We start from the raw sequence: 24,841 nt of genomic DNA on the forward strand, positions 1-24,841 counted from the left end.
CCGCAACCATATGGTGCTCCTGCAGGACCGTTTGGTAATCCATGGAACGCTGGGGGGCAGAACCCAAATCCCTACGGACAAAACCCTATGGGGCCAAATCCGTCCAGACCAAGCCCTTGGGGGCAACCGCCAGTTGGTTGGAACCCTGGTGTTCCATCCCACCAACAGCCCCAGATGTCCTTCAATCCTCAATTACCTTTCTTAGCAACTTTAGAATTACTGGATGTGTCCAAATTGACCAATGATCCTATTCTCCATAATCCATATTGGCCTCCAGTTCCAACAAAAATTCCCGATGACTGTCCAAAATTCGATGGTAAAGCTAATGAAGATCCACAAGCTCATGTCATGACTTATCACCTCTGGTGTTCATCCAATTCATGGCTTGATGATTCAATTCGGCTTCGCCTTTTTCAAAGGACTCTCACTGGCTCTGCAGCTAAGTGGTATATTGAGCTCAATCGCGGATCCTTTCAGGATTTCAACTCGTTGGCTATGGCATTTCTTACTCATTTTCAGTTGCCCATTCGATATGAAACGGGTACACACCTCCTGACATCCTTAAGACAGAGAACGGCTACGCATATCTCTGATCATATCCATGAATGGAGACGGCGTAGACGTATGATCAAATTTTGGATTCCCGACCAACTTCTTACCGATTGGTTTACGACTTCGTTCGTTCCTCCAATTGCTCTGGACATTGCCATGGGGGCGTGTGTCACTGAAGAGCAAGCTATCGCGCGCGCTCAGTACCTTGACTTGGTGTATTCTCAGTCAGGTACATTGTATGATTATCTGCCTGACGCCCCGAGACCAGGAACATCCAAAGCCCCGCCAACGCCAACTGTTGACGGTATTATTGGTTCTGTTAATTTGTCCTCAAAGAAAAATCCTGCGAACCCTGGGAAGCAAAAATCAAGTGCTTCGAATGAGCCCACTTCTCAGGTAACACCCACTTTGAATATTACTTCCGAGGTCAATGCCGTCTAGTCCACCACGGCAGACAAAGCCTCGAAAGCACAGAAGAAAGGGAAAGCGAAGAATAAACCAGATCAACCTAAACAGGACTCCCCTAAACCTCCGCCCGAGGAAGGTGCCAAACGCAAACCCAAGTATCCTTGTCTTATCTGTGATGAGGATCACTATACCAAAGACTGCCCTAGGTGGTCCAAAGTTAGTCGTTTGTTGAAAGATGCTCTCGGGACTCCTGCAGTGCTCAAAGAACCCTTTCCCTCACAACAAACTCAAAAAACTCAAATGGTGGCTGACCCCTCTCAGCCTCCCTCTTCCTTCGGTTCTCAAGTGTTTATCGTTGGAACGATACCTGTCAATATCAGTACTCAAACGAAATATTATCCGCCATCTGCCGGGAAAGAGCCTGAGATCCCCTCTAGTGCTCCTTCGTTCAGTTCAGGTCCGCTCCACATCGAGAGACCTAGTACTGAGACGCCTCTTCGACCCCCTCCGAAAGGAGTACTCCGGAAATCTTCTTACAACCCAAATGCTCGTGCTGCACAACACTATAATATCGTTGAGGACTTAGCTCAAACTCCGTTGGCTATGTCCACTTTAGAAGTTCTCTAGAGCTGCCCTTCTCAGAGGAAGTCCATGCTATCCGCTATCGGTGGCATAGACCCGACCAACTCGGATTTAATTACTTTTGACTTAGAACGCCATACGCAGAGACTGCCTCCCCAAATCGCATTCCTTATACAGGTTATTATTGATTCCAAAACGATTCATCGAACAGTCATTGATGAAGGTGCTTCTACTTGCATCATGTCTGTTGCCTGTTGGAAAGCTATTGGATCTCCGACGCTGAGCCAGTCTCCCACGACCTTGGAAGCCTTTGATGGAAGAGCATCCCGTCCTTATGGTATACTCCAACGTTTGCCCATCTCTTTGGAAGGGAAGACGGTCGAAATGGAAGTTGAAGTTGTTGATGCTACTCTTACCTACAACCTCCTTCTCGGACATAGCTGGATATACACGATGAAAGCTGTAGCTTCATCTTTGTTTCGTATCATTCGTTTCCCTCATCAAGGGAAGATTATTACCGTAGACCAGCTATCATTCTTCGCTTCCTCTTCGGAAGGCAACATTCCTTTTGTGGATCATACCTCAAATTTATCTGAGAGTCTGGGAGCCGGACTTTTCAAAGATCCTGCCCTTATGGGTGTTTTTCCGCTCCCTCCTCCTAACGTTGCTTCTGTCAATATGATTACTACTTGTTCTAATCCGTGGATCATCCCTCCCACGGACCAAGTAGATTCGTGGGGCGACCAGATGCCGTTGAGTCCTGCCGAGCTCAACTATGTCGAAATCATTGCTGCATCGGCTCTCTCTTCTGAACTTGCTCCTTCGAGCAAGGTTCTCCACTCGTTCGCTCCATCCTCAGGGCTTCTAAACGAGACTTCTTCGGACCCTTTAAAAGAAACATTCCCTTCCGACAAATCCATTATTGAGACTATGTCTCTCGAGGAACCTCCTTGGCATGATTTTCACCATCGTTCCTCGTTTCTACCGGCCCAACAGGATATGCTTACTTGTTTCAAGCGGTTTGCTCCTTGTCTCCCATCTCAAATCCTTCAAACACCTATCCAAGTTTATCAAGTGTCCTCTGAAGGAAATATGGCAAACATTAAGCAAACCCAACCCATCGACATCTCTGTCAAGCCAGGGATTGTCGAGCATCTTCACATTGGAGTCACTTGTACTCCGGAGGAGATTCAACTTTATTCCAACCTTTTTCACGAATTTCATGACGTCTTTGCATGGTCCTATGAAGAAATGCCCGGCATTGATCCTAGCATAGTGGTGCATGATATAATCACGTACCCAGGTGGTAAGCCTGTTCGTCAACGTTTACGCCCCGTACACCCCCGAAAGGCTGCAGCTATTAAGGCCGAAGTAGAGAAGCTTCTTAAAGCTGGTTTTATTTATCCTATCCCGCTCACAGATTGAATTTCTAATATCGTACCTGTGACTAAAAAACAAGGTACAATCCGTGTTTGTGTTGATTATCGTGATATAAATCGAGCCTGTCCTAAAGATAATTTTCCCACACCATTCATTGATCAAATTATTGACGAGTGTGCTAGAAGTGAAATGTTTTCTTTTATGGACGGTTTTTCTGGCTATAACCAGATCAATATCGCTCCCGTTGATCAACACAAAACTGCCTTTATCTATCCATGGGGCACTTTTGCCTATAAGAAGCTCCCTTTCGGTCTCAAAAATGTCGGTGCTACCTTTCAACGTGCAATGTCCTATGCTTTTCATGACATTCGACACATTGTACAGCCATACCTGGATGATCTTCCAGCTCATTCAGCCAAACGTCAGGACCACCCTAAGCACCTTCGCGAGATCTTTCTTCGCTGTCGATACTACCGAATCAGGCTTAATAATCACAAATGTGTCTTCTGCGTTGAATCCGGTCGACTTCTCAGGTTTGTCGTCTCCCGAGAGGGCATCCATTTGGATCCCCTTAAGGTCGAGGCTATAGTGAATCTTCCTCCCCCTGCTTCTTTACAGCAATTGCAAAGCTTGCAGGGTAAAGCAAATTTTCTACGACGTTTCGTTCCAAACTATGCCGAGGTGGCCAAAGGTTTCACACGATTACTAAAGCGAGATGTCCCTTTTCATTGGGATACCATGGCTCAGGAATATTTTGAGCGTCTCAAGGGTCTCCTTGTTTCTGCTCCATTGCTTCGTCCTCCGAACTATCATCGTGACTACACTCTGTATTTGGCCGCCGCCGACACCACTATCGGCATGGTTCTCGTTCAAGCTGACGATGATGGCACTGAACATGTTATATATTATCTCAGCCGCAATCTTTTAGATACGGAAACTCGATATGCCTATGTCGAGAAGTTGGCTTTGGCCGTCGTTTGTGCCGTCCAACGTTTCCGTCATTATATTCTGTTGCGCACCACTACCGTGATTTCTGATTGCAACCCCATGACGTATATTTTGTCACGCCAGTTGCTGGGGGGCAAGTACTCAAAGTGGATTTTCATCCTCCAAGAGTTCAACTTGGAATTTACCACTGCCAAGTCCAAGAAATCCCTTGTCTTTGCTGAGTTACTTTGCTCTCTGCCATCTTCTTCCCCGCCCTCTCACACAGAGGATCAAATTACAGATGCGACTTTATTTCTCATTAGCACCCTCGATCCCTGGTACGGCGATATCATTATATATCTGCAAACATCCTCCTTTCGCCCTGGTGTGTCCAAAGATGCTCGACGAAGGATTCGTCATCAGTCTCGACCATACGGTATCATTGGCGACACACTCTATCGCCTCGGCGCCAACTCTGTTCTCCGCTGATGTTTAACTCTCGAGGACGCTGAGCGTGTCTTGAATGACTGCCACTCTGGTGCCTATGGTGGTCACATGTCCAGATATGCCACTGCCCAAAAGATCCTCCGTGCTGGCTACTTTTGGCCCTCTATCTTTAAGGATTGCATTCTTGCCATCCGCTCTTGTCATGAGTGCCAGATATACCAATGGAAGATGCGAGCGCCTCCTGCTCCATTGCACCCTGTTGTCGTCGTCGGCCCTTTTGCCAAATGGGGCATTGATTATATGACCTGTAACCCTCGCTCGGCCGGGGGGCATGGGTTTATTATCGTTGCCGTCGATTACTTTACTAAGTGGTTCGAGGCGATGCCTACATTAACTGAAGACGGTCACACAACGGCGCAATTTTTATTCAATCATGTTATTTCATGTTTCGGCGTCCCTCAAGCCATCATCACTGATCACGGGAAGCATTTCCGTAATCATATGATGTCGAAATTAACAACCCAGCTAGGCTTGCAGCACGATAGTTCAACTCCATACTACCCTCAGTCCAATGGCCAAGTTGAAGCTGTCAATAAGATTTTGGTTACCATGCTTCAACGTACTATTGGCATGAATAAGTGTAACTGGCATTTGATGTTGTTCCCTGCCTTGTGGGCCTACCGAACCTCCGTGAAGGACGCCACTGGTTTCACTCCATTTCAACTAGTTTATGGACTAGAGGCTACCCTTCCAATCGAATGTGAAATCCCTTCATTAAAATTGGCTGTTGAGCTACTTCCCAACACTACTCCGTGAAAAGAACGCCTTCTTTACCTGGAACGGCTAGATGAGACCCGTCGCCTGGCCTCTTTGGCCATCGAAACGCAAAAGAAGCGGGTCAAGACTCACTTCGATCAGGTTGTACATCCACGTTCTTTTGTTGAGGGAGATTTAGTCCTGCTCTACGATCAGGAAAAAGATAAGCTAGGAGCAGGAAAGCTCGAGTCTATGTGGCTATACCCTTACATTGTCAAGAAAGTTTTGCAAAAAGGGGCCTACGAGCTAATTGATTATGAAGGGAACCCTCTTGGGAAGCCCTGAAACGGGCTGTATTTGAAAAAGTACTATGCATGATGCTTGTACATTTTATTTTGTACATACATGTACTCTAGCAAGTGTGTTGTGTGTATGTGTGTCATTTTTAAAGGCGTAACTACCACTTATTGTGTCTTTCGCTTCTTGTGCAGATTTCTGATGCACCTTATGTTGGTTTCGCTGATGGTGCCTGCCGCAGTACTCGCAACTTGTCCTCTGCAGCGTGGGTGATCTATGATCCTCATGGCGAGCTGATAGATTTTCAAGGTGTGTGTTTGGGTCGTACCACTAACAATGTCGCCAAATATTGTGCTGTAATCGAGCTACTTGCTGAAGCAATTAATCTTGGCATTCGTGCATTGGTAGTGAACCTGGACTCTCAACTTGTCATCCACCAGCTCAACGGGCAATATTCCGTCAGAGACCATCGCATTCTAAGGTTGTATTTATGTGTGAGATTGTTAGAAAGGAACTTTGATTTTATCACATATCAACATATTCCACGACAATTAAACACATTATCTGATGCATTGGCTAATCATGTATTAGATAGACATTTGTGTAATTTGTAATCAAAACATTATACAAGCAAGCACATGAAAGCACAATAATAAACCATAGGCATATGTATATATATACGTGTGTATCATAATGTTTGCGCCGCGCGCATTACATAATCCAAAAAAATAATACATGTCTGAATCTCATATGGCCGCAGACAACATGTCTCTCAAAAATATGCAAAAATGAAACCTAGGCGTCTAATCACGGTAATGCTCATGATAGCATGTCACCGCTCGCACCAAACGTCTTAGCAGACGATGGACGCAAGTTGGTACTCCCACTGTGTGCCTCTGGTACGCGAAGGGCACATCCGCCAATCTGGCATAGTCTGGAATCCCTCGAGTGAGTGCCTCAAGGTTCTGTACTAGCTCATCACCCACACCACCCTCTGCCTGAGGGTCGGCTGCGGGTTGTACCCTCCGTGCTATGTGAGACAGATCAGCTGGTCGCTCTGCACCAACATCTGCATACATATATATAGCTGTTGTCAGAGACAGGCATGTATTACAAAAAAAAATTAAATACATAAAAAACATCAAAAACACAAAGAGTTCTTACCAAGCTCCTCATCCCAGTCATCTCCTGCAGGAAATGGGATATCTGGGTCTCCAGTAAAATCGGTGCCGCATAGGGCCAGTCCTCTATAACGATCATCTGGTGACGAAACCATATGAAGAACTCGGGCCTCTAGGCCATCTGCTGGCCCCCTCCTCCTCTGGGCATGAGTGCTGCCCATCGAGCCAACCTCGGTTCCCGTGGCACTGGATCTGCCACTATACCTCCCTGAATCCGGAAAATAGGCAGTCACTCCAAGAAGAAGGATACCACGATGGATCCATACCCGAACTGTTTGTTGCATCGCTTACACTTCGTAAGCTGCCTCTTTATGTTTGTAGTCACTGCTGTGGCCCAGTCAAACAGCGTAGGGTGGAGACAGTCGGTTGCCAGTAGTAAATGATTCTTGCTGGCCTCATGGGGCACCTGTACCCCAGCCGTCCATGTGATAGTGAATAGTATCACTCGTAGCACTAGGTCTGGAACTATGACAATATCTACTTTGGCACTGTTTGATCCAAACTGTGCCCCAGGACAAACCCGTTCCATCACCTCCCCCATCTTTTCCCTGGAAGGCCTACTTCCGGTCAAGATGGGTCGTGCACCTCTCCGCGACAATCCAGTGATAAAGTAGACATCGGAAACATCCAACTCCAATGTCTGATCTTTCAAGCGGAATACCTGATCCTCTATGTCCCAAGCATCCACGATAAATCGTAGTAACTCAGGTTGTGCACGCAAATAGGAGGTGAGAAAAAACTTCTTTAAGCCGCAGTCCCTCAAAGCATCCATGCAGGCTTCATCCTCTAGTGCCATAGCATCTATGGCATCATGCTCTCTTTCTCTCCATTCTACAACCATTTTGACGAATCCCTGCAACCATAAAGTCGAAAATATCATCATTAGATCACTGGTGAAAACAAAATTAAAGGAAAATTGCAAAATCAACGGTTAAATCCATGGGAAAATTAGGTCACGCGGTTGGCGCGACTGTTTACCGCGCGACTGTTTTCAAAACAGTCGCGCCAATGTCAGGCCCCCTTTGGGAAAATAATCCCATTGGCGCGGTCCCGAGTGGGAAACCCGCGCCAATGGCGCAACCCTAAATTTTGCAAATCCTCTTGCAGGGGATCCATCTATGGATGAAAAACTGAAAAAATGGAATGAAAATGAAGCTAAGGACAAGACCTCTTACCTGCTCCGGACGGCGGCTCGATTACTTTCCTGGATTGATCACAATAAGCGGTTGAAGTTTGCACCCAAAACCCTCCAAAGGTAAACTCACAAGGTGAAAAGTAAAAAGTAAATTTGTTTTTTTACCATTGCACTATTTTATAGCATTTTTTTACCTAAATTGCATTAAAAATATTATTTTTTGGGTTAAAATAATGTCTTGTAAGTGTATTTTTGAATATATTTATATCAAAATGGGTTTTACGCTGTTTTTGGTATGACAACAGGTGTCGGTGCAACTCAAGCGACGAAACGAGCTCCTTTTTATACTTTTTCAAGCTCGGTAAAACATGTGAAAAGGTTACTTTGAGGTCCGCTTTCAGCTCTTTTCTGACCGATTAAAGACGAAAAGATTGCCGAGTTACTCCTCTTGACTCGTTAAACATTAATAAGGGGCGGTCGTTTTAAGTTCTTTTTGTCGACCGTTAAAACATTAAAATATTACCGGGTTTTTGTCGTTTCAGACTCGTTAATGGTTACGAAACGACGTGGTTTTGATCGCTTTTTTACTTTTTCAGGTCGAAATCACTATCTATGAAAAGTACTCCTCGATCGTAATGGTCGGGCGGTTCTTTCGAGCATTTTTTTATACTTTTTCGGACTCGAGAGACACAACTTTACGAAAAAGGACACCCCTGGAGTTTCCTTTTCTGTTGTCTTTTCAAACTCTCTAAACATGAAAAGACGCCGAGTTCTTCCTTTGTCAGACTTGTTAAAACCTGATGACATCGGATTTTGTCGAAATGACACACCACAAGAATATGTTATCCCCATCAAGCTTGTTAAAAATGATTGGGGTACTCGCCAGAAATGGCGAGGGAAAAAAGGAACCGTATGTCGCTCTTGAACATGGCACCTGTCTGCTTTCGTGTCTGGGTGGGATATCTCTTCTCATTTTTCACTTGCCTCCATGGATTTGGGTAATCCTGTTTGACCTCTCATCTGCTCATTGCCTCGTCACCATGACCTCTGATCCATTGATGTCAAATACTGCCAATTCCACTGTCGTGCCGCCGATATGTTCAAGAGAAGTTGACCTCTGCAAAGAAACAACCTCCCCCTGATAGCTCACATAATCCTGATTCACAACATTATCTCTCTATCTCGTGTCGATGATGTGGGAAACATTATGGCCCACCTTCGATCAAGGTCACTTCCTGTCGACTTCAGCTCATTATCCAGGAAGCTGAACTAGAGACTCCCTTCCGGTGCCTTGGAGCATGCATGCCTCAATGGCAGGTTCTTCGTGTTCGACGTGAGGTTTTCATCATTGGCCTCCGATCGAATGATTCTACGAGTGTTCAACGTCAGATCACTAATTCGCATGCCGTAGATTGTACCTATAGTACCTTGAGGGCCATTGTCATTATTGGTGGTACCTCTTGCGTCTGTTAACAGTTTTCAATATTGACTGGTAATCAGACGATGTTCATGCATGTTCGACTTCAGCTCATATATTCACATGCTTGAACTTGTACTTTTTTTCGGGTCGAGATGGAGCGCAAGACCCTGGATTTTGTCTATTGTAATCCAGGCGTGATTCTTGTTACATGACTCATTCACTGGATGGCTGCGACCATACCTGAGTCTATTCATTGATCCTAACCAGATGGATGCGTCCATACTATGGATCTAGATTATTATGTACTCTCTTATGGATGGCTGCGACCATACCACATATATCATGTACTTGAGCTATCAGTTGTATCTCTCAATGCAGATTCTCGACGGCAACTACATGTGTTCTTGTAAAGCATTTCACCCCTCTCTCTCTCTCGGGCCTCATGCTTTAGGGGGAATTTGTTACACAGTAATTTGTCACCATTGGTCACCGTCCATGTTACCCCTTTCCCATACTTTGGAGGACTCATTCCGGGACCTGTGAGCAGTGACATAACGTAAAAACACTTGCATTATGTTCCCCTGAGTATGGACTTCATGTGCCCTGAAGACACCTCCTGCAAAATATCCCTGAAAAGTGCCCTTTTTCCATTAGCGCGGGTCCACAATGTATTACCCGCGCCAATCAATGAGATCCTCAAAAGAGGGTGCGACCATTGGCGCTCTGTCTTAGAATAACACCCGCGCCAACCAAGTTTGGAAAAGATTTTTAACAAACGCGCGCCCATATGTTTTTTCCCTTCAAGTCATGAAGTCTTTTGAGGATAAAGCTTATCTTCTAGATGTCGAGAGTCATCATCTATCCTTGACATCTATCCACAGTGGCTTTTTGGAGATAATGCCAATCCATAATGGGTGTCCTGATGCATTGTATCTTCCTCCCCTTCTCCATCTATAAAAGTCTGTCCTCATGCATTTGACAAGCTAGTTTTGGAGTGATGCTAGTTGTGATAACGCTTGTCTTGAGTGATAGTAAGAGCCTTGGAGCATAGGGAGTTTATGCTGCCGGAATTCTGAGAGAGAGAAGGTCTATTGCAAGAAATGTATAGCTGCTCGCCCAGCCAGAGGAGAGATTCAACGTCAGAACTTTGGTTGTATCTTTCTCTGTTGATTATTCATTAATGAACGACTATCATTATGGTTCCGATCTTATTGTTTGCTATGATAATGTTTGATCTATATCCTTTCTGACTGATATATAGTTGTATTTAGTGGATTTTATGCTTGTATTCGCTTCGTTCTTTGCATGTGCAGGTATCCATTCGCGGAGATCGTGAGGATCGTGACCTGCCGGAGCAAGGGAATGGGAGTATCAACTCTTCTACGACACTAGCGTTGGACTCCAGGTTGGTTCTCATAATCCACTTTTGGTTTGCAACTAGGAACTTGCATGGTAGCGTGAATTGATTGTTGCTAGACCCATTTTGGGCTAGTGGGATCGCCTCTGTCCGCAGAGGGGATTTACCTCTCCAACACTAACTAAGGAGGATCGACCGTACCCTTAGCCATACAACCCGACTACCCTATCGTACGGGCGAGTAATCTCTCCGAGTGTTGTTCTCGGTGTACTGTAGCCACAAGACGACCGAAGGTTTATCTATGGCGAGGTTTCAAGGGAGCCTAGGGGGCTTCCTATATACCCAGAGGGTACGTGGAAGACAGTCCGTGCACGGTTCTGTCTAATGTGCTACTACTCGAAGGGGTACCCATAGGGGTTACAAGGGAGTCCAACAGACGTGACCACCTCTTGTATTTCCTGCGTGCATGCCTCCCCAAATCTGCAAGTTTATGCGCTTAACAACAAATCCCGTGGTTTAAAGATGCCGGAACACGTCTCTAGCCAAAAAAAAATTTGCTAAAAATTGGAGATCCCACCGAGCCCTGGAAATTGCTCTGATACCACTTGTTATGCTCTTAACCTGCAAAATAATACCCAGATACAGAATATGCGAAGAAAAGATACCCAGAACACAGAATATGAGAAGAAAAGATACCCAGAACACAGAATAGCAATGATTTTATTATTCAAGAGCAATGTTCACAGGCCTCTTCGAGGGGGCAACCTCCAATAGAGCAGAGCTCGATTACCAAATAAGACATGATGCTCCTCGCAGGGAGTCTCTATCCTTTATATATGACTCATACATGCAATACCACAGGTCAATACCGTGGGTTTTATTAATACCATCTATCTAATACTACGGCCCATTTGCAACTAACTGTGGTCCCGTCATTAATTGCGGGTTAACCACTTACAAATATTAATATGGGCGTTATTGACTCTTGACTATGACGTGATCCCCATGACATAAATAAGGTGGTTAGGGTGGGACCCTAACAACTTCCCTAGATTTTGAAGAATGACATAATACAAAGAACAACCGAGAAACTGATTCCCCAATAAAGTGGTAATATTTCAAAGGAAAATGGAGTTGCCCAAAGCCCAAAAACTTTTATAAAAAGCTATATCTCTCAGACTACTGCTATAAATATACACAGATCCAAAAATTTATTCACATTCTTGTGCACTATGATGTTCTCCATACAAAACCCTATATAGGCTACAATAGCATAGCACTAATGCCATGCAATCATACTCAGTTTTTTAATAGAGCCCACTAAATCCGAGTGTTGAACCTGGGAGCTCTAATACCACTTGTAACACACCACCAAATTTTCTTTCTTTTTTTTTGGTCTTCAATAAGTATTCAAGATGTTCCCTCACCACTACTCTAGTGTTCTTCTCTCACGTGAGTTAAAAGAACAATGCTTTCTCATCGTTTAGGGTTTTCCACAATCACAAATTTCCTTTCCTCCTTTAGGATCAAATATTATCCCTAGTAGAAATGTGCACTACTCCAAGACCTATCACTCTAGGACAACAATATAAGGTGATGAAGAGTGTCAAGAGAAGAAGGAGAAAGTCCAACGTGCTACCCATCTCTAAGATAATATGGTAAAAATAATGTATAATAGGGCTCTCTCCTTCCCCTATTTATATAAGAGTGACAACAAAAGACAACAACGTAAGGTAAGGCTAAGACTCTGCACATATCCCAGTCTTGTACAAGATCATACACCCTCAATAAAAAAAGGGATGAAGATTTCTAGGATAAATAAGGAGGATATTAAAGTACTGAGAAAAAACACCCCCATCTCTCAATAGCCATGACTCATGATAGCCACTTGTCCTCACTCTAGATTGAATTTTAATAGTTTGCTATAGAAAATCTCTAAATTTCTTATACATATCCAAGGGAAATCGTTATTTGTGATTATTAAATATGTTTTAGTAGATCTTCCCTAAGAAGTGAATGCAGTTGGTAAAGAGACTCGCTGCAGTAGGAAAAGGTCCATTATGGGCATTTTTCTTTGCATCAGAAAGCCTGAAGGTGAAGCTATTTGTCAAGATAGTCCCTTGTTGTATTCATTAGTATGGGATCATACCTTGAGTATGGGGATCCACGTCTCTTTAAGGGAAATCATTTGTTTTCATGTTAAAAGAATTATGATTGGGAGATCTCTGGAAAAGGTAGCAAGAGTCATTACTGCTTTAGGAATTCAGTTGGATTGTTATGGAACACAAACACTTGATTTGAAACATGGTATAGTTCGTGTCCTTATCTAGAGATCAACTCCATGTGTTTTGGAAGCCACCGAGGTAGCTTTAAGAAAACACGTTTTTCATGTAGAGAACACTTTTATTTATATGAGTATCGAGAGTAAATCAGGCACTATTCGCAACCCTCCCCTTAACACCAGGAAGCCATTGTCCCTTATAATATGAGCCTTTAGAATCTCCATCTATGGTTGGTCTCTCAAAGCTTATATCACTACTACTACATGAGATATATATGGCATCATCATCATGAAAATCAATCTTGTTAAAACCCCAATCAATGTAGTAGATTCTCTTCCACCCAAATAATTCTCTACCATTTTCACCTTATAAAATAAATGACAACAAAACAATAAAAATGGTTGTAGTAGCTTCATTTATAAGGAGGATCATGACACCTGAGCTCTGACACATAAACCCTTACCCATATCATTAATTTTTAGTGCAAGAAAACAAGCTACGAAGAAATGATTTGATTTTTTAGAGTACCTAAACAAAACCTAACTACAAACAAAATGCTTTAAAGCACTAATCCGCAATTTATCCACCTGTGCCATCACCTCGCTCATGTGAACTGGATTTAAATGGGATGCATTCCTACTGAAAAATTATCAAATTATAAAACCTATTGGAAACCAAGGGGTAGTATATGGTGGATTCTATAGTTAGGTATGAATCTAGCTTCCAGTTGGATTTTTGTTTCCATTCTAGTTGTTGTTTTGCCAATGACCTTGTTAATGGGAGGACTAGCTTTGAAACTGTGTGAGAGGTTACAATACGGGAGTACCAAGTCCTAAGGGAGGTGCATGATTGATTGGTCCTTAGAAAGGGGTGGGGTTTTGTATATTAAGACCAAAATGTGTTGTGAGAAAGATTACAGTGTTTTGTACCCTGCACTAGGTATCTCATGGATAAGGAGGAGAGGGATTATTCCATAGCTTGGAGACTTGATCATCCTACCTTTGATTAAGATTAAAAACCCTGATAAGTAGTTCCATATTTTTTTTGTAGAGTAAAATAAATAATGATCTCGTTAGCTCCTTAAATTTAAGGAATATAAAATTAAGGTGTTAATAGTAACAACCCTCTAACAGAGATTCATTGTTGGGAGGGCCTATAAAAATGCATATTATGTTAGGATTGCTAATAACTGTGATAGAATTCTAGCTAATTTTCTGTAAAATTCTAAGATTCCTAATAGTTAGGCTAGTTTGACAAAACTAAACTTTGGCATATGAGACTAACACATCATTTTTAACGGGATAAACTTAGGCTTACTTTTCACTATTTCACAAAAATAATTCCTTTTCTCACAAATATTATGAAACTAGATCGTAATGACTAATTTTGCAGTGTTGAAAAGAGTAATAATTAGTGTCATAATGAAAAATTTTATCATGTTATTTCTTTGGGAGGCACAAGGCACTTATTATAAATGACTTTCCAATGTCAGGATTGTCTTCATCATGCACAACAAAATGACAATCTCGAACGTAGAGCCCATATGTTATTGAAAATAAATGAGGAACACACATAGTCCAACAAGCCTGATGAGAAAATGCCCAGATCAAAGAAAGAGGTGAAGATAAATGAAAGCATAAAATTCCTCATAAAGGTTGTTGGGTGGGAGAAAGGTAGTTATACACAAGTAATTTGATGTGGTTACCAATGCCAAATATATAACTTGAATATGGAAAAACACTCATAAGGTATACTTGTACGGTGTGCCTTTGTTATTATTATCTCCACTAGTGACACCACCAGGTAAGACAAAGTGATCCGCTAATTCATACCAAGCATACTCTTTTATTTCTTTTAGTAACATTTGTTCAGAGAAAACTACTAAAGAAATAATCAAAGTTTATGAGTCTAGGTGATAAATCCCTAGTTCCCCTGATCCATTTTCACATTGGATTATCCCATTGAAGGACCAATTTAACATCTAAGCCTTACTGGTCATGGCAGGGGAGATAATAATTTGAAATTCCCGTCAGTGTCCTAAAAGGTCTCCATAGCCACAGAGGATTAGTTTAACTGCTATGATAAAATCCCAATAGTCTGGCATTGTTTAGTTGTTGGAATGCTAGCCCAATAATACTAAATTCAAAGAACCACTTATCAGTTACAAGATTATAAATATAGATGACTATCAGAATAGATCTGTAGATGGTCGTTATATCTACTCTAAATCATATAATTTCTATTAATTCATCCACTTATAAGTTTGTTATGATTATCTTCAATTCATTGTTACCTGAAGAATTCCACACCATCTTATTCTTTTTATATTGACTCAGTATGAAAAATCATCTAGTCCATGGGAATAACTTCCTGCCAAAAGTAAAGGACATAAGGTGTGAATCTTTGAAAGTTGCATATATTTATACATGTAAATATGTTATGGTAAGTACCTAACAATAGGATTCCCCAGAAGAGAAGCTTCAACATTCTCACAATTACCTTCTTAATTCCATGAGCCATCTTATTGATTCTCTAGAAAGATTCTTCCATTTAGTTTTTGATGATAGTATTCTAGGGAGTGCAGCAGTTGATAATAGAGGATGATAAGGACTGGTTGCTAAAGTCTCATGTAGAGGAAATATTAGTATTGTAGCTTGACATAATTTTGTGAGAAACAGCCATAATGAATGAATTTTGTAATTTTGATGTTGGTGAACATAGTTAGATATGAATTCCTTATGATTAGATTATTTTATTTATAAGTTCCTCAAAGTATTGTTTTGAGGCACTACTTTAAGGCAACTACAGTGAGGGTTTCTAGGTTGGATAAGTTATGTGTTTAGAAAAGTGAAATTCAATAACACAAAAAATCCATAGAAGGAGTATAACAAGTGTTATTTTGATAGAAAGTAAAAGAAAAACAAAACCCATTTTCCAACCATGGGAAAGTGCTTTACTATATGAACATTGCGTCAAAGTAATAGGTCTATGAGTCAAAAACTATTTCTCAAAATTAATGCAATATGTATTTACTGTGTTTTTGAGACACCTAGTTAAAAAGCAAGTGGTGGACTACCTTGAAAGTCAGAGAAATTTCCATTCCTACAATTAAGAGAAAGAAACACATCAAAAAATTTGTTAGAGTATACACATTCCAAGGTGAATGATTGGTTGCCGACCATTTTCCTCCTGCGTCATCCACCAAAATTATCACCATAAGAAAACATGACTTATGAACTTCACAGGCCAGAGAGAGATTATGTAGTACTATATTCCACCATTCCTTAACCATGAAGATAAAACCATCTTTCCACACAAATAAAAGTAAATTCATAGTCGAAAAACGAGGTCTCGGCTTATGATGTTTGATGCTTTCACCATTTTCCGTTCCAAAGACCTCTTAACCTTTAAGATTTATTTCAGTTTAAATTTATTAGTAATAATACTTTTTTATAAATAAGTCATAGTTGGTGGTAGAGTTAGCGCGCTTTTGCTTTCTTTGTGCATGGGCTAAATTTCATATTTCAACCACATGGAGCATAAATATGAAAAGGCTTTAGGTTGTAAAAACGGTTTTAAAATAATATTTTAAAATGTCAAATTAATGGAATGAATATATATGTAATTCTAATTGAAAATTTGCATTATTCATTATTTTATTTTACATTAAAAAGAATAGTGTCATAAAGGTGGAGAGTTTTGATCTCAAACACATAATAATAGTTGAAATTGGGAATAATTTTTTCTATAGTAGTTTAGATCCATCTTAACTCATGATCTACTAAGTGGTAAAAATTATCTAACTTCTTAAGGTTCAAAGTTATTTAGAGTGAAAAGAGATTTGATCCCTCTAGATACTTGGTACATCCAGAGTTAAGATGGATCTAGGCTACTTTCATATATATATATATATATATATCAAAACCTTAAGTATTTTACCTCAATTTTATTTTAATTATTAATTTTATTAATTTTTTATGTTATGTAATTTGGTGAAGTCAAAATGTTTACAAAAAAATAAAAATTATCTCACAAGACATTACATCATCTCCTCCATACTAGGTTGGAGAGCCCCTCTCGGCGTAATAATTCAAAAATATTTACTAATGTATAAATTTTTTAGTAACTTGTTAACAAAAACAAACTTTGCATTTAGGTACCAAATTAATTTTTGAATTTTGTTGTTGATAAGCTCTTCTTGTCCTCTCGTCCTTTGTTTAGACGTTAAGGTCTTGGAGCACAGAGGAACCTCCATGTAGCTTATGCTTTTGAGCATGTTGATATTCTAGTTCTTAAAGTAATCAAGCATGTAATTATTTTTTTTATTTTTATTTTTTTGTAACTAGGGAGTGCCTAGGTTGAGGTCAACCTCCTTATTGGTTTTAAGAATACCAATCCACCCACAATGGGATGCTTATCACCAAGACTGTACAAGGATTTAGTCAAACCTGAACACCTCTTGGGAAGTTTAATTCCCCCAAAGTGGCTTCCACTCCTCAACCCCTCTCCATGGGGTTTGAACCTGTGACCTAGTGGGGACTAAACCCAACATAAAACAAGTACACACATGATACGTTGTACTTGTTAGTTGGTCATATTTTTATTCTTGGACTATAGTAGTCATTTACATCAATCATTTTTAATTTTATCACTTATTATCTAGTCATATATTTCAGTCCTCGACTAAATTAGTATTTTAAGTTAGTTTATTTTAGTTGAGTCACTTAATATCTAGTCATTTGTTTTACCCCTAGAATAATTACTCGTTTTTAGTTCGTTCACTTAAAATTCCTCAAATTTAGTAGTAATTCACTTGAAATAATTGTGGTGACTAAATTTTTTAGTCGCCTAGTCACTAATCTCTTATTTTGTACTAGTGATACCAGGTCCAGTCTAGAATTCCACTCGCCAACGAGCTCAAGAATTCCAATGACCACATAGGGTCCAAAATAGGATTCCTATTTTCATCGTTCTACCTATTCCTCTAATAGTGTCTCGTCTATGAGGAATTTTCTTGTCTTCTTCTAACAGACTCCAAAATCAACAAAGTTGCCTCAGGATTTTTCACCTCTCACCATCTTGGCCAACTCTTTTCCCTTAATAAGATCATTTATCTCTAGGGAGAGGAAATCTGGGTAGGAAAGCGCCATCAACCCCTCTAGATAGGTAAGAGGCAACAACCCAAGGCCTCCTCGACTTTCAAAACTGACCACAAATGTCTGGCATGTGAAGTTATCTTTCAGCACTATTTGCCACATAATAAACAATATGCATATTTTCATTAAAACAAACAAACATTTATGTACATCATTCATTCATATTTGACCCTCAGCATGGGTCCACAATATCTATATTGATAGGAAACATAGCTGACATATAGGTGGTATATATTCTAATTTTTTAAATAGCACAATCATGCACATCATAACATTATACTTTCTCATTTATGGTTGCAACTCACATTGCAATGTTTTACCTTCATATTTTTTCTTATTTCCGTTAAGCTAACCCTCCTTAATCCCATTAACAATGTTAGTCATAATTATGCATTGTTTAAACAACTATTTTCTTTCACAATAACTTTAGTTGCATGCATACAATGTTATCATGCATAAAAATATACACAAATATTCATTAATGTTATATGTCAATAATGGTTAGGGTAACAATCCAAACATTTCCAATCCCCACAGAGCACTGTTACCAACATACTGACACATGAAGTAACTACCATAAGCACTTGTTTACAACCCTCAATAAGCTTAAATCAAACCAATTCAGGCATATGACTTTTAATATTTATTCATGAAACACTAACTAATTAGTTCTACTCATCATCTTAATGCAACCATGACACTTATCAATCAATAACTAGCCCTTACAGTCAAGTCTCACTACTTGACTCATTGTGAACTTTTAACATTTAAAGTGGTTCATTCAATTTTATTTTAAATCACTCTATCATCCTATTCAAGGACATTCCCCATCTTTTACTTTCATGCATTTATTCTCCATATGTAGTGCATTGTAGCTTTAGTCAAACATATTAAATGTATGAGTAATATTTTCATATATGCAAAGGTTGACAGTTGATTCTCACTTTCATTAGTGAGTGTTTAGGATTATTCATAGGTGTACCAAAGGTTGTATATCATTAACACAATTTTGCATAACACTTTATTACCTATTGCTCTTCAATGTGGTTATAAACATGAATCACACATCTCATGTCAAAAGTAGTTTATTGCATATATCAATATCTAGATAGTTAGTCTCATACCTGAGTTGATGCCCACTAGTATCATACCTCAATTTATTTTCAACTTAAAAATTCCCAAATGTGTCACTAGTGCAACCTTCAACTTTGATACCACTTGTAACATCCCCTGGTAATCTTGCATGAAAATGCAGGGAGTTAGAATTTTGTTTACAAATTTTACCCATGGGTAACTATCCAAATTAATTTTCCATAATCCTGATTAACAATTAGATTAAATCGTCATCATTATACAAAGTAACATTAGTAAAGGAATAGTAAATTACATAACCATTACTACTATTGTTGTGGCATTTTAACATAAACTTTTGGATGTAACCTTTCATGATTCCTTTAGCTAGATTAGCTAATCATATACTTGATATTATGAACATTGCATCATGCACGAAATCAACATCCCCAAAATGACACAATAAACCATCACAACATTGAACATCAATATACCGTGGAAACCTCATCAGATGAAAGCTGGCAAATGTTTAATTTTATTATTAAACGCTTGTGAGGGTGTTTATCCCCCACTCAATGGCTCATAAGGGAGTTCATCCATTAACCATTATCATAAAATATTACAAGGAAATATCATGCAAGTACAACATATCTAGCTAAAAGCTATTATAATCATCATGATATCATTTACCCACAAATATTCAATCTCTATATCTTTATGTCTTGGTGCTTCCATGAGTGGACCATCCTGTAGCTCGTGCTCATGTGCATGGACCATTAGTTCCTTACGTGCCACAAGATTAAATATAATATATCCTTTGGACAATTTGCCATCCTTTCTTGTCATCATTGTCATGAGCAACTTTGATATCATGATTACATAAATTATTAGTCAACCAATAAAAAATCTTTAACAGTAATTCTTCAACATCTATTCATGTGCATACACTAAATGTAAATAAAATGTCACAACATGGCTCCTCTAACAACACTATTCATACATTAATTATAACGAAAAGAATGTCAAAATAAATACCACATTATTATAATCCTTCTCGCACAAGCACATGTTCTTCTCCAAAAGAAAACCATTGTATCTATCCATTTCCATTTAAAGGATAGTAGCAACATAGATTTATTTTCCATGCATGTAATTACATAAAAAAAATATTGAAGGAAAAATAGCGCCTCGGCTTATTTTGTGTGCATGAAACTAAGTAATCTTTCCAATACAATAGATATTATTATTATTATTATTATGCATGCAAATGAAAGTCCCTTTTTTCAAAATCATCTTTCCCAAGATAGACTTATTTGCAAAATCTATTATACACACAAATACATGCTCTGTTGTAAAATAAAACTCATGTGTTAGTTACTATTTCTTGCGTAGGAATATATGCATTTTTGCAAATGAAAGCTAGTGAGCTTATTGCATGCAATAATTATACACTTTCCATGCATACTTCTTTACAAGGAACCCAATATTATACTCATGTGTTAGTTACTATTTCTTGCATGTGAATATATGCATTTTTCCAAAGGAAAGCTAATGCACTGATTGCATGAAATAATTATACACTTTCCATGCATACTTCTTTTCAAGGAATGCAATAATAGGTGTATTTCTCATAGGTGCAAAGATCATATCTCCTTTAAAGAGATCAAACACAATATTAATATTTTTTAGTGCAAGCAAATAACATATTTCTTTTCAAAAAATATCAAACATAGTATTTTTGTCTTATGCATGTAGATAAACTTATTCTCTCAAAGGAATAATTCTATTTGTACATATTTCTTATCAATAAAATCTAATAAAATAAGGTCAAACAAATTTCACATGCATTCTTTATGAAAAATAACATGACTTCTTAAATCTTTTTGTGTGCAAGATTCATATGCATTCTCTTTTCACAAGAGAAACATCCCTAAATTATCTTGTCATGTGCATAAACTTAAGTAAACCTTATCAAGAACCCATAGATCCCTACAATTTATATTCTTTTTGCATGCAATAACTTATCATAATAGTGCTTCTTTAATGCATGCAACATATATCCCTCCTTTAAGAGGGTCTAGCTATTTATGTTATATGTGAGAATGCTTTCGCTTTTTCAACAACAACAAAAATGATGCAATTAACTATTGCTAACTATTGTTTCTATGCTTCTTCATATGTGTTCTTTTCATATAAAATTATTGTTTCTTTGTTTAAATAACATATACTTATTTTCAAAAACACAACATAGTTTCTCTATCTTTTATGTACGAAGTTGTCATACATATTTTTCAAGAAAGTACCATGATTAACCCTTCTTTTGTGCATAAGAAGTAGGAAAGCCTTTTTAAAATAATAACAAATGTAACATTTTATGCACTAAACCACGCGATTAAGTCAAACTATCTAATATGCAACACACAAATAACTTATGTTTTTACCCACCATAACATGTAACTCTAGCAAACTCATGCTTCACCCACAAGAAAAAACATATCCTTTCCAAAGAAGATCATATGACTTATGTTATCTCTCTCCATAGAATCTATGTATAATTTTTGAGAAGGTAATTTCATAAGTTATTATCTTTAACCACAACTACATATTTCATCTCAAAAAGGAAATCCTAACTTATTATCTCTAGACATGAAATATTTGTTCATATATTTATTTCATCTTTATATGCTTATATTCATATGGGAATAGAACTTGTCTATAATGAGGTTGGAAAATAAGTAGGGTAAATAATAAATAGTAAATGTTTTCACTCCCATCAGGTATGGAGATCAATAACGATAAGTCTTGTACATTTATTTTCAATTCACCGGAGGCTGTAAAAACCCATTTAACTCGAGTCCTAGGTTTCAAACAGGGAGAATTACCCACAAAGTATCTGGGCATTCAATTAGATATGAACCCTAATTGTATAAAAAACTGGCAGAGTCTATTGGAAAAGTTAAGAAAACGACTAGCCAACTGGTCGTTCAGACTATTGAATATAGCCAGCAAAATTGTTCTGTTGAAATCGGTTTTATCATCTATTCCCATATACTCCTTATCACTTATGACTGCTCCAAAAGGGATCTTTTCTAAAATGAGAGAAATAATGGGCAAATTTCTTTGGGGGGGTCCTAAACAGCAGAAGAAATGGACTCTGGTCTCCTGGAAGAATGTAATAAAACGAAAAGAAGAAGGGGTACTTGGAGTACGAGATCCTGAAATTGTCAATAAGGTTTTAGGGGCGAAATTATGGTGGCGCTGGGTACAGGGGGGTACAGATGTATGGAAAAACATATGGAATCAGAAATATGGAATGCCTGACTCAATTGAAGGGCGTAAACGAATTGATGAAGTTCCAAGGGGGTCACAAATGTGGGAGTTAGCTAGTAGTAATCGGGAGATCGTTAGGAACCTTGCCTTCTGGGAAATCAGAGATGGAAGATCAGCATGGTTTTGGGAGGAAAGATGGCAACAGCGGGATCACATGAACTGCATCCCAAATCTGCATATAGTCCAACAAGGAGCGCAACGAGCAGGATTGAAGTATGTAAGGGATTACTGGAAGAATGGAACAGAGAATGACATATGGAGAGTTTGGAAAAGACCAGAGGAATTGGATGAAACTATAAGTCAAGCGGTTGGCCAGGTGTATACTAGGGAATTAGACTCCAGAAAAATTAAAATTAGAGATGGTAAGGATATTCTTAGATGGGGTAAAGTGATGAAGGGTCTGTTTACAGTCAAAGAAGCATATTATTGGGCAACAAGGGAGGAAAGAGAGGAGGATCCAGTGGACTGGAAAACGATTTGGGAAAGTAAGTGGTGGCCAAAAGTAACTTATTTTGTTTGGCTGGTGTGTAGAGGGAGGATACTGACATGGGATAATATTCAGAAGAGAGGTATGAATGGACCATCAAAATGCTATCTTTGTAATAAGGAAAATGAAACTCAGGAAAATATATTGAACAAATGTCTATTTATTCGAGGGTTGTGGGAGGAGATCAGGATATTATTTGGTAAAACAAACAGGGATCCCGAGAACCACAGGAACACTTTGCTACAATGGGGAAAAGGGAATTTCCAAAGTAAATTTGTGAGAAGGATATGGACTCTGGCAGTGGGGTTTACAGTTTGGGAAACTTGGAAAGAACGTAATCGAAGAATTTTCCAAGATAAAAGGAGTCAGGAATCGAGCATTTGGGAGGTAATATGTCGGTCAATCAAAGAAACGATATTATCTGAAGTATGGGAAGAACAGGACTGGAAGTTGAATCCGGAAGAGCAGCAAATAGTTTCGAAAATTAATTTGGATATAACAATGATTTACCCGAATACGAAGAAACGACCCCTGGGCGGAGTGCAGAGTCCCAATCATTTTAGTATGCCTGGAGAGGGAAGGATTAAATTAAGTTTCGATGGGGCATCGAAAGGTAACCCCGGACAAGCTGGTTTGGGAGGCTTATTTAGGGACAGCAGCGGGTCTACACGATGGATATATGCTGAATTTGGGGGCAACATGACGAATAATGAGGCGGAGCTGTGGGCCGTTTATCAGGGACTTCGCATAGCGGTTATAAATAGATACCTGAATCTGGAAATTGTCGGAGATTCCAGGATTACGGTAGACATGTTGAGAAAGCTAAGGAATGGCAAGTGCTGGGACCATGTTGCAAGAAGTTGGAGGACCGCAGGAATAATACAAGACATTGAAGGACTGCTGCGGGGGATCGAATACACGACTATTAACCATGTATTACGAGATGGAAACAGGGCAGCGGACCTTTTGGCGAATTGGGGAAGTGGAGGCACGGATAGGCGAATCAATGGTAGTTGGAGGTTGGTAAAAGACGATCCGAGGTGGATAGAGTTAAACAATATATTAAACCGGGATTTACATGACGCGAATGCACAAACGGAGAACACATAACCACCTCCAGCTCATGGCAAGGAGGGATAAACGTACAAGAGATCATGATGGTGTAGAGTGTTGGCAGGCTCGCGCGTATGGTATTAATGTTCAGAACGGTTGGAGTAATCAACCCAAGGCCCGATTGATCATCCCAAGACGGAAACGGGACTGGGTACCGAGGACGAGAGGTCATCCTGTCAGGGTGATGGTGATCGATCCCAATTATGAAAGAACAAATGGATTGAGGAGTAATGACGAAGCTGGGACGCAAGGAAGCTTCAAGAAACCAAGTTGGCTGAGCGGCAAGGTATTCGGATCTGCATGCATGCGAATAAATCGAAGTGGGAGAGTAATAGAGAACTGTAGTGTGGGGAAGAGAAGTGATAGGATTTTGGCGCTGACGGGGGACGTGGAAATGGCGGAGGGTCACGATAGGGATGTTGGGCGATGGACGAGGAGCAAGGAGGCCAGTCGAGAGGTGAAAGGCAAGAGCCAAGTCGAGGAGACCATGAGGAAAATTATGCTCAATATCTCAGATGATTCAGAGACGGATTTTGACATAAGGGATTATCTTGTGGACGAGGAACCCCGGCGAGGACAAGTAAACAAAGATAGTCGGGGAAAGGGGCTGAGGGATGAGGATGAGAACCGGGAAGATGATGAGGAGTATGAGGAAGTGGGGGAGCGACAGGCGGGTGGTCGACGAGGGAGGAGACGGGGAATGCGCGGGCAGAAGAAGGATTTTGTCAGCCAGCGAGGCAGAGGGGGTCTGAGCGGGCGAGGAGGAAGAGGGGGCAGGACTGAAAGAGCTGAGTTTGAGGAAGGGACTGCTAGTGAGGACAGAGGTAGGAAGAGAGGTAAAAGAGATATGAAAAAGAAATTGCAGGAGGCAGAAGAGGCTTATCATCAAAACACCAACCCAAATATTCGAAGGATCATTGACCATCTGGAAGAGGAAGCTATGCAGGAACATTCAGGGTC

The sequence above is a fragment of the Pinus tabuliformis genome, chromosome Q, assembly GCF_031772625.1.
Source record: "Pinus tabuliformis cultivar Carrire ecotype Pingquan chromosome Q, CPIR1, whole genome shotgun sequence".
Taxonomy (NCBI): domain Eukaryota; kingdom Viridiplantae; phylum Streptophyta; class Pinopsida; order Pinales; family Pinaceae; genus Pinus; species Pinus tabuliformis.